The following is a 12,417-nucleotide window of genomic DNA, read 5'->3' as shown; positions in this document are numbered from 1 at the left end:
GTTTGGCCCTGATATAATTAATATTTAAACAAATACAAGTATAGTTCTTGTATTTGTTTAAATATTATTTCTAGAATTCACATACTAATCTGGTTCAACAGATTCCATATGTATTTTAGGCTCCTTGCTGTGTTTCATTCTTTTTTTTCTTCTAATTATCTGACTTCTACTTTTCTAACCTTTGACTCTTAATTGTCTCTTTAACCCCATTTATTAATCTTTATTTGAATATTGTATATTTTAATTCTAGAATTTACATTTGGTTTATTAAATAGGTGCCACATCTCTTCTTTCTGTTTCTTTTTTTCATAAAATCCAGTACTCTATCTTCTCTCCTATTTTCTTGGTTATCATGGTTATTTTAAAGTTGGGATATAACAACTCTAACATTTGAATCACCCATGGAAATACTTTGTTCTTTCATATGCAGCCCTGTTGTTTTATTTTTACGACAAGTAGTTTTGTATAAAATGCCAAAAATTCTATATGAAAAATTATCAGCATTAAATGATATCCTCTACTTCCAAAGAAGGTACATTTCCTCGGTAGGTATAAAGAGTACAAGTAGGACTCCTTAGTCCTTTTAAGGGTTGTTTTTGATGTTAGGCTACTCTATTTCAATTCTAGTTTTTACTCCTATGCTATGGCTTTTCTGGGATTTCTACTGAAATGTCTGCTGCAACAGTTGGAATTCAGACCTCTGTTGCTTCATCCAGTGGAACTGCTTGGTCTTCCCCTGAAATTTAATCCTCCTCTTCTAAAACAGATGATGCTTTTAGGGAAAAATAACCTAGGAGTGAATGTAATCCATACCTCAGTACTTCCTTCCTCTCCGAAGCCAAAGCTCCATGTCCTTTCTGTGTTGGTTACTCCCAAAAACCTTCAAACTGTTGTTTTATTTATCTTCTCCAACTTTCATAATTGTTTTCAGTGGGAAAATTAGATCAATATGGCCACTCAGTTATGGCTGGCAGCAACTGTCTAGAAACAGAGGCATATTAAAGCAGAAAAGGAGAGTCTGTCAGAAGTCTGGGGAAAAAGTCAAGTTACAAGCTGGTAGGAAGGCTTCTTGGATGGTAGCAACTAATGCCAATGTCACGGACCCTGATCTTAGCTGAGCATAATAAGTGAAGGCAAATATTTCAATTAAGGTGGGAACCTATTATCAACATACGAATTGAAGATTGACTGAAAGAAGCCAAAGCCATATTAGGAAAAAGGAAAGGACTTATGAGAGGTGAAGTGTGAGGAAAGAGAGAAGAGTGGGGGATGCAGACAGTTTTCCCTCAGAATTCAAAGGACTATAGTTCCAGGACTCCCACCAACTTCAGAATCTACAGATGCTAAAGTTTCTTGTATAAAACAATGTAGTGTCGGCAGACATCCTCTTGTATACTGTAATCATCTCTAGAGTGCTGACAATATCTTAATGCAATGTAAATGCTACACAAATAGTTGTTACACAGTGTTGTGTAGGGAATAATGGCAAGAAAAAAGTCTGTATATGTTCAATACAGTTTTTTACTATGCACTGAACCCAGGGGGGGGCTTGATTTCCGAGCCACATCCCCAGCCCTTTTATATTTTATTTAAATATAGGATCTCACTGAGTTGCATAGGGCCTTGCTAAATTGCTGAAGCTGACTTTGAACTCATGATCCTCCTGCCTCAGCCTACTGAGCCGCTGGGATTATAGGTGTGTGCCACTGCATCTGGCACAATACAGTTTTTTCTTTGAATATTTTTGATCCAAGGTTAATGGAATCCATGGATGAAGAACCCGAAGATACAAAAGGCTGATTGAACACACTTTTGCAAGAGGAACAAGGAAGAGGAAAGTTTTCCAGAGAGAAGTCAGGGTATTATTAAAAAGAGTAAGAAGTGTGTCCTTAATATTTGTGAGAGTGGCTTCACTAAACCTCTTCTAGTTGCAAATAACAGAAGCAAATCTTTAACTAATGCAAGCAAAAACCTGGAATCATTTAATAGAGAATAGAACCAAAAACTTGAATGCTGATTAAAAAAAAAAAAAAAAAGCCCAAGAAGCTTCTGTGTGAGTGTGTGTGTGTTTGTATATTTTTACATTTGAGTAACTTTCAGAAATGACTGACAAACATATTTAAGTCCAAATGTCAAACTTCATGGAGATAGAGTGTTTTTTTGTTTGTTTGTTTGTTTGTTTTGGTGCTGGGGATTGAACCCAGGATCTTGTACATGCAAGGCAAGCACTCTATCAACTGAGCTATATCCCCAGCCCCAGAGTATCCTCTTCTACTTGATTCTTCCACTAGTTCGAGCAGTTTGGCTGGAAGATCTTGTCTAATGGGGCAGGAACAACAAAATGCCAAGAAATCATTGAGAGATGGGAAGAGATTTAAAATGTGCTGAATTTGGGGGCCCAAATGAATATACCATCTTCACTAAACAAAGATTTACAATACAAGAGGATATAACTACATACCTAAAGAGATCCTTTGTATAAAGCCAAGCCAAACCAAAATCAAACTGAGGCCACCATGAGCAACTCCAAGGGACTTCTAATACAAACAGGGCTGTTTCATCTTGTGTCAGAGAAGAATAATAAAGTCTAATTGCTAAACTAAGATTCAGGGCTGGGGATGTAGCTTAGTGGTACAGCACTTAGTATGCTAGTATGTGCAAGGCCTTGGGTCCAATCCCTAGCATCACACACACACACAAAAAAACCAAAATGATATAAAATTCATGGCAGAGATTTCTAAAAACCTCCCAAGTGGTAACATGCAAAAAAGTCAGAAAGAAGGAAATTTGTTTTGCCCACCTTCCATTAGCCCTGTCCCCTGGGGGTAGTGATGCCTCCTGTGAGATTAAAGTGGATATGTTAGGGATAACTTTGTAGATATTTCCTATGTTGGTATAGGATACATTGTGTCCAAAGGAAGCACGAGAGCATAAAACTTCCAGTTTCTCCCCACATCTCTCTCCTAGCATATTGGAAGGCAATAATAGTAACTAGGCAAACTTATTTTGCATACACTATATACATGTTGTGCTTTACATGTAGACATGCATTCATTTGTCACAAAAACCTTGTGATGTAAGTACTATTATTATCTCTAACTTACAAGTGAAAAACATAATTGCTTGCTGATTTTCCATTCCAAATTACATGTACTACCTGGAACCAAGTAGAGAGTCTCCTTTGGAAAAGAAATGCCTAAGATTTTGTTCCACCTATAAGATCATACTCCCTAGGACACTAATTTTAATCATGAACCACCTTCTAAAATTGAATCATTATTCTTAAACTTATTTTTGCTCTCTCTGATTTATGGGGGATATTCCAGAATTTCTACATCTTAATCATCTGACTTCTGAAAAATCTATTAATGTTGGAAACTTTATGTAATTAAGTGCCCAAGCTTTCCAGGATTATAGAGTCACCCATCCCCATGGAAAACTCAGACATCACCCTTAAATACTTGCAAGAATTCTTAAGAATTTATAATTCCCAATTCTCTCCACCAGTTATCCCCTTTGCTCTGGTCATTGCCATGTTTTATTTTATGATTTCTTTTTCCCATTTTCCCACTTACTCATATATTCAGACCCCAAGTATTTAATAAAAGTGTATCCCAAATATCCTGACCACACAAGGGAAATGGAAGCAAAATAAAGAAAAGCCTGAAGCTTATTACCAGATATCACTGCTCTATTGTCCATTATTTTTGCCCTTTCAGGTGAGTTCCTTTATTGTTCTTAAACTCAGGTCAGTATAGTTGAGAACTCCTACCTTAAAATTGTAAGAACTCTTGAGGCCTTGGTTAGCTCAGTGGTAGAGTGCTTGCCTAGCATGTGTGAGGCATTGGGTTTGATCCTCAGCATCACATAAAAATAAATAAATAAAATGAAGGCATTGTGTCCTTCTACAACTAAAAAAAGTTTTTTTTAACGTAAGAACTCTTAAATTATAAGACCTCTCCTAAATTCTAGGACATATCCAAATATTTTCAAGATTTGCTAAAAATGATGAGCTCAAGTAGGTAAACTCTTTTGAAAATTTTCTTCTCCAAAATTAAGATGCAGGATCTTATTGTCCAACTGACCCAAATTTTACCATTTCCAAAGTGATATGTCATTTAGTCAAGTGGCCCATGGCAGTACTTTCCCCAAAGCTTACAGCTATATAGATTCCAGAAGGATTAAGAACACAGCCTCTTGCAAAAATGAGAAATGGCACAAGTGTTGAGATTATAGTTTTTCTTAGAGCCCATGCTAATTCCCATGCAGAGGAATTGGAAAAGGATATTTCTTCCTTCCAAAGCTAATGCTTTTTTCTCCCCTCTGTTAATATTTGTAATTTTTTTAGATTAGATTATCATCCAGTAAATATAGAAGAGAGACATGGAAATTATTTACATGATGAAAGACTTCAGAACTTTAGTGGAATGGATAGCTTCACACAATGCCATTTTAGTAGTGATTTATTTCACTCTACAGATTTTCCAAGAATGTCCCCATCTCTAAAGAAACAATCCTTTGGTGCCTCCATGTTTGGGCAGAAGAGCTTCATCTCCCACTGTTGCACTTATTATTTGGATCTCCCTTCCCTTTCCTTTACAGCCTGATCCCACAGCTAATCATTGTAGCTTGCAGTACTTTTCCTCCAAATTTTTCTGGAAGCATAATGCCTCCTTTGGTTATGGTTTAGCTACACTCCTTCCAACCAATACATGTTCAAAGAGTGAAAGAAACTTGCCAAATGCTCATCCTGTCTTGACTCTCCTCACCACTGCAAGGAGACACCTATGTTGATAATTTTTAACAGGCATTTATGTTTCATTTCACAATATGATGGATGAAGTGATACGAGTTATATATGCACATCAAAGATGTTAGATAGCAGTAAAAGTTCTATAAGAAAGTTGAGAATTTTCTTAGAAGCCAGAAAAGATAAGAAAGTCTGAATCCATAGGGATAGGTAAAGGATGGCTGATCCTGGCCCCTGAGATGTTTGTTGATTTCTGGTGGCCTAAAGTTAGACTTTTTATTTACCAAGTGGGGAATGGAAGACAAATCTTAACAAGCAGGTTATTGAAGTTTCTCCCATGAACTGGGACAATAAACCTATCCAGACAAACAGTGGAATGCATGCACTAAAGTTTTTTTAAAAAAGAAGTAAAACTCTAAAAATATCATCATCTTTCTGCACCTTTTCCCTTCCTCTGCCTTTCTAATTAATCTCAGCACAAGTTCTTCACCCATTGGCTCCTGCCCCCACCCCCACCTCCACCCTGGCAAAAAAAGCAGCCCAAGCTAAGGTATTTTGACTGAGATAAAAAGTATTCGAGCAGCTTGTCCTTGTCTGGTAGAAGCCTGATCATTTGATAGGCCTTCTGGAGCCTGCACTGCCCCAGCGTCTCCTCCTTGCTACAAATTCAAGCTGCCCAGCACACGTTTATTGCTCTGAACTCAGCTATCCCTCCCTAGTCCAGACCCTCAGCCCAGAACTCTTAATATTTACTCTTCCTAACAGTGCTCCCTGACTCTAAAACTGGAGACTTTCTGTGATACTTATGGTAGTTCTTTTCAAAGTGGATTAACAAAATGAAACAGTATGGGGATCTATGCCCCAGATAAACTCATGTGTTATTTGGGATTCTTTAAATTGCAAGTGACAGGAACTCAGTTTGGAGTAGCTTAGGAATGGGAGAAGTTACTGCAAAGAAGATCTGGCAGAAGGAGAAGACTGCTCTGATGGATCTCAGGATATCTGGAAAGAGGAACCTCAATGCCAAGGAGATTCTCTTCTACTATTGCTTCTAATACACACACCTGCACATGAATGCACACTGTTGTGGTTTAGATGTGGAATGTTCCCCAAAGGCTCATGTGTTGGTGGCTTGGTCCCCAGTGCAGAAATGTTCAGAGGTGAGGCTTCTGGGAAGTGACTGGATTATGAGGGCTCTTGATCTCATCAGTGGATTAATAACTTGATAACATTATTGGAAGGTGGTGGAAATGTCAGGAGGTAGGGCCTAATTGGAAGAAGGTCACTGGGAGCAAGCCCTGCAAGAGTAGATCTTGCAAGGGCCTCTTTCTCTCTTTCCCAGTCTATTTTGTGGCTGCCATGAGCTGAGCAGCTTTCTTCCACCTTCACCCTTCACCCTGATGTTTGTGCCTTGAAGCCAGTCAAGCACGGACTGAAAGCTCCTCCAAAGCCAGGAGACAAATCTTTCCTCTTTTAAGTTGTTTTTCTCATGTATTTTGTCCCAATTTTGAAAAGCTGACTCCTTTCTCTCTCTCTCTCTCTCTCTCTCTCTCTCTCTCTCTCTCTCTCTCTCTCTCTCCCTCACACATACACACACACACATACACATACACACACATGCACACACACACACACACACACACACCCTTCTGCTTCTCTGCTTCTCTGTGTGTCCCCTCTGCTCTCTCCTCCTGGGAACTGCCTTCTTTTGCTCAACAGTGACCACGGTCACTCTTTGCTTCCAGACTCGTACGTTTCCAAATTACCCACCTTTTCCATTACCCTAAAGGAACTGCCATTGTTCCCTTAGTTTCAAATAGAAACACCCCCAACCCCCAACAAAAAGGACTCTTACCCACTCAGGGAGGTAAGAGTCTCTCAGAAGACTCAGGTTCTAAGTTCCTCCCAAAAGAACATTTCTTAGCAGAAAAAGATAGGAATGGAGAAGGGATGGATTCAAGGTAAATAAAACAGTAGCTATTCATTTTGATATTCAGAATATATTTCCTGTCTGATTATCACACAATTCCTGAGAACTAACTACCTACTGGATTTCCCATCACTATATTCACACCCCCACTCCCACCCCTACAGAATCTGGCTTATAATTAGGCTTGTAAATCTTTAGATTCCAGTTGAACCCTTGGCTACTTCTCCAGAGCCTGATGCAGTCTCTACAGCACTGCTTCTCCAGGTGTGTGTGTGTGTGTGTGTGTGTGTGTGTGTGTGTGTGTTTTCTGGAAGATCCTACCTCAGCTCTATCTTGGATCCTATTCTGAAAAACTCACCTACCTAAGACATCTTCTCAAAACACTATTTCTTATCACTGAATCACCAGAAGATCACATTAAAAATTGGTGTGATGTTCTTCAGTGGCAGTAATAACAGTTGCTTTTTACTGAGTTACTGTTCCATGGCAGATGACTTAGGTAGGTGAGCTCCTCAGAAGCAGACTTAAAACAAAGATCTGAGCACAAGTAATTGATTTGGTAAGTGATTCTAAGAAGGGTCATAAGCCAGGGGGAAGTGAGACAGAGAAGGGAAGGAAGCCTATACAGGATGTGTTAATGTGCAGGGTACAGGTGTAGAATTGGGACTGGATCCCACTGGGATCTCTGTGAGATGGTATGAAACACATCTCAGTGTTGTTCAACCCAAGAGTCAAGGAAGTTGGATATTCTCCAACTCCTCCCCATCACTGGTTAAATGCATCCTGAGAGCATTAGCCTTCCATGCCACCTTCTCTCTGTCCAGAGAGCCTTGAGGCACAGATCCCTGAAGTGAGAAGCTATTGGCACATAAGAGAACATAAGGACCAATGGGATGTGGATGATGTATAACCAGGATCCTGATACCTTAGGCATTAGGCATTTGTTGCCTCTACTTTATGATGATGATCTGAAAGGACAAGATAAGAACCCAAAGGTCACAGAGCAAGCAATTGTCCAACCCAAGAGCCAAAAGTTGAATTCATATCTGCTTCTCACATTCGTCATTACTTTTCTTCTGTCATGCCTCTTTCCCCACTCAAAAGGGATATGCTGAGAGAGCAAATTTCAGGTTATAGTTGACTTGGACAGAGGGAAGCCTGGGAGGGGAAGTGGTGATGGTAGTACAGAAAAAAAAAAAAAAAGACTATCACTGAGGTCCAGAGCCTGAAGGAGGAACAGGAAAAGCATTCCAGTCTCGAGTGTAGCTGGTACTAAATGCTGAGGATGTCTGAATAAAGGAATAAATGAATAACGGTCACAGATGCTTGGGCAAACTCAAGATATCTACATTATACTACGCTTGGTAACACTAAGGTGGATCAAATACAATGACATTTCTATAGCAATTCACTTATTTGGCAGGAACAACCAAATAAACCAAGAGTATACACTGGCTTTTCACATTAACAAATATTGAAAATTTGTGTCAGTGTGTTTTAAAAGTCATTTTATTTGAAAATTTAAAAATCAGAAGTAAAAAATGGAGAGAATAGCTGAATAGTAGAGTTAATTTACATACACCCATCATCTACCTTTAACATTGATTAAAATTTTTCCATATTTGTACCTTTCTATTGGTTGAGATAATTTCAAGCCGACATCAGATATCATTATTTTATCCATAAGTACTTTCACAAGCATCTCTAAAAATACATTTTCTTAAAACAATATCTTCATCATAACTAGTAGAATGAATAATTGCTCAATATTATCTCATACTAAACCACATTTAAATTACTCTAATTGCCTTAAAAGTTTCTCTTTCCTGGTGATTTGTATGAATAAGTATCAGAAACAGGTCCACACATTGCATTTGTTTGTTATGACTCCAGTTATTTAAACTTATAATTGCTTCCCCCATTCTTTTTATGCCATTGTCATTTAAGGAGACAAGATCAGTTTTCCTAGGGGCTGGGGATATAGCTCACTGGGGATATAGCCAAGCATGCACAAGGCCCTGGGTTCAATCCCTGGTCCCACAAAAAAGATCAGTTGCCCTGTAGAATATGGAGAAACTTCCCAAATTCTGACTATGTTATATCAACATGCTTTTATCACAGAGACATCCGCTGACCTAGGCTTTCCATTGTGACTTCTTGGTATAGCCACAGAAATCTCAGCCACATGTTTCTGCAGCCTTATGCAAGCCCCAGGTTGATAGATGATAGCAGGAAGGACAGAACTAAAGTAGATGCAACTACAACTAAGACCTAAGTGTGTTTTGTTTACATTTATGTCTGCATTCAGCACCTTTTTATTGGAGAAGATCAAAAGAGATTTGCACAAGGACAGAGTCATGGCTGGAGCTTTGGGGGAAAGCCTGCTTCTCCATAATACAGTAATGCAATTTTCATCTTTATTTGGAGTTTGAGAAATGCTACTTTTTAAGGTCCCAAGAGTCAATAAACTTAAGAGATACCAAAATGACTTAAAGATGCATCCATATCGGACATTTTAAAACACTCCCATAATTGGGGCTTCTAAGCTTCTAGTGGAATGACATAATCTATTTTTCCAACTTAGTCTAAGATAACTCAGCTCAGCCTGTCTGAATCTAAAGGAAAGGGCTTTCCTGCCTTCAAAATCTCACTCCACTAGGTAGCCAGGTCCTCACTCACTTTTCAACAGGTTTATGTGCTCTGGTGTTGAGAGAGAGCCTATCCACGGTTGGTTACAAAGCATCCCTTGATAAGATGCTTGGTGTTAATGAGTTGAATGTCTCTCTGGACCCTGAGATACTAACGCACAACAAAAGTCCCTGGTGAGTACTTTTGTAGCATAACCCACTTGAATCAAAGTGTGAAATATGATATATCAATAACTATGTAATGTTTTGAACAGCCAACAATAAAAAATTAAAAAATAAAAATAAAAAAAAGTCCCTGGTGAAAAATTTAGCATACTATAGTAACACAGCCATCAATGTTTAAAGCAGCTCAATTCACAATAGCTAAACTGTGGAAGCAACCTAGATGCCCTTCAATAGATGAATGATAAAGAAACTGTGGTATATATACACAATGGAATATTACTCACCATTAAAAGAGAATAAAATTATGGCATTTGCAGGTAAATGGATAGAGTTGGAGAATATCATGCTAAGCAAAGTAAGCCAATTCCAAAAAAAAAAGAAAAAGAAAGAAAGAAAAAAGAAAATCCAAAGGCCGAATGTTCTCTCTGATAAGTAGATGCTGATCCATAATGGTGGGGGGTGGGGGGGAACATGGGGAAAATGGAGGAACTTTGATGGGGCAAAGGGAAGGGAGGGATGGGGGGGTCCACAGGGGCAGGAAAGATGGTGGGATGAGGTGGACATCATTACCCTAAGTACATGTATGACTGCACATATGGTGTGATGCTACATTGCATTGTGTACAACCATATAAATGTAAAGTTGTGGTGTAATTGTGTACAATGAATCAAAATGCATTCTTCTGTCATATATACCTAATTAAATTTAAAAAAAAATAAAAACAGAAACTAGTATGAAAGCATTACAAGCCCCTGAACTTGTACATCTTAATGTCCCTCTTGTTTAACAAAGGACATCCACCAAGTCCCCATCCTGATTGATCCAGCTGTATCTCACAGCTCTCTCTCTCTTGTCTCATGACTTGTTGCCTCTGGAATGATGTTGCCAAGAGGTGAGGCCTCAGAGCTTGGGACCTGACTCACAGGCTTCTCTCCAACACCCCTAGTCTGGAGAAAGTCCCTTAGTCTAGAGTGTGAGGGTAAAACCCATTTTCCTTACTGCTTGCCTAACACATTGTGTCCACACCACTTAATTTTCCCTTTTCCTTCAGTGTTCTAATCCCCAATATGAACTACTCTCTAATTGCAAAAGTCTTTAAAAACTCTTTAAACTAAAACTCCCCAAATAGCCTTATTCTTCTTCCCTCAAAAATGGAGGAATTTACATTTTGATTCCTTTTAATGTAGAAAAAAAAAGGAAGGAAACATTTTCATGTGAAAGTAAATCTGAAAAATCTCTGTCTATCCACACATTCCCTGTGTTTTTCTTCCTGTTTCTTGCCAAGGAAAGTTAGGGCTATAATCCCTACCCTGGTGATTTGGGCAGAGGCTAACTGCTCCCTTGGAAAACATCTCATGAGCTTTGAATCAACTCACTGTAGCCACAATTTCACCATGCTCCTTTGGGAGGAAAATTTTACCTTCCCCCATCCAAGTTAAGAAAGCACAATCTTATTCACTATACCTAAGTTTGTGAAGTTATCTTGTTTTGTCTTTTACCCAAAATTAGAAATATGGTGTAACTTTGCTGTAAGTCTTTAAGTTTTCTGTGATTGCTTTTCTACTTGTCAAAATGAAAGAATTATATCCACCAATTTAAAATTATTGTTTCCTGCTCTAAAATAATGTATCTGGAGCCCTGCCAACATCCACGGAACACAGGCAGGCCCAGGACAGCCCTGCCAAAATGCAGCACAGAACCCGCACTGGATCCAATCTGCATCTTGAATACATTGCTAAACACCACTGCCTGGCACCCCCACCCAACCTGACACTCCATTGCTGAAATCAGCTGCCTCCATCTTGGGACACCACTGTCGCCATCTTTAGTTGTGGCAACTCCCAGCTTGGAATACTGGCTTTGCAGGACAGGTATTGGAACCCTGAAGGGGCACTGTAAACCTAAAGCTTAAAAAACAGTAACACTGTGGATCCTCAGTGCTAGAAGGAAAGACACACAAACAGCATGAAAAAACAAGGGAAAAAAGGTGCCCCCCAAAATCAAGATACTACATTATTAGAATCCATGGCTAGCACAGAGGAGTTCAGGATGAACATAATTAAAATGTTCTGTGACTTAAAAGATGATGTAAGAGAACAAATACAGGCAGCAAAAGATCATTTTGATAAAGAGCTACATAAGCAAATGTAGGAAGCAAAAAATTACTTCAATAAGGAGATGAAGGTTCTGAAAACAAACAAACAAAACATAAACCCTTGAAAAGAAACAATAAACCAAATTAAAAGCTCAATAGAAATCACTACCAACAGATTAGACCACTTGGAAGGCGGGGCCTCAGACAATGAAGACAAAACATATAATCTTGAAAAGAATGTAGATCACACAATGAAGATGGTAAGAAACCATGAACAGAACATTCAAGAAATATGGGATAGGCGCCGGCAAGGTAGAGGGAACTGTGACCACGCACAGAGCAGGCCCAGCGGCCTGCTGAGGGGCAGAGCCGCCCCCCACCCCCCGCGCCTGCCAGGTAGGTGGAATGGTGACCACCGACAGAAAAGGCCCAGTGGCCTGCAGCGGGACGGAGCTTCCAATCACTCCTGCAAGGTAGGCAGGCCTGCGAGACACCGGCAGAAGAGGAGCAGCGGCCTGCTGAGAGGCAGAGCCGCCCCCTCCCCCCCGGGCCCGCAAGGTAGACGGAACTGTGACCACCATCAGAACAGGCCAGACCTGCAACCAAGAGACAGAACAGGCCCAGTGGCCTGAGGAAGGGTAGAGCCGCCCCCCCCCCGCGCCTGCAAGGTAGACGGACCTGCGACCCACTGGCAGTACAGCCCCAGAGGCCTGCAGAGGGGCAGTGCCGCTGCCTGCGCCTGCAAAGTAGACAGAACTGCGACCACCGACAGAACAAGCCTAGCGGCCCGCAGAGGTACAGAGCCGCCGCCCGCGCCTGCAAGGTCGGC

At 40.0% G+C, this 12,417-nt stretch overlaps 1 pseudogene; it reads right to left on the bottom strand.

The window, feature by feature from the left end:
• Nucleotides 1-4,468: 4,468 nt before the first annotated feature.
• On the bottom strand, nt 4,469-11,215 carry LOC131423586 (10 kDa heat shock protein, mitochondrial-like; annotated as a pseudogene).
• Nucleotides 11,216-12,417: the final 1,202 nt, after the last annotated feature.

Source organism: Marmota monax, unplaced genomic scaffold, assembly GCF_021218885.2.
Source record: "Marmota monax isolate L192 unplaced genomic scaffold, Marmota_monax_Labrador192_F-V1.1 WCK01_AAM20220418_F8-fsc00044, whole genome shotgun sequence".
Classification (NCBI taxonomy): Eukaryota; Metazoa; Chordata; class Mammalia; order Rodentia; family Sciuridae; genus Marmota; species Marmota monax.
The sequence above is the reverse complement of the archived record's forward strand: the minus strand, read 5'-3'. Positions and strand labels throughout refer to the sequence as shown.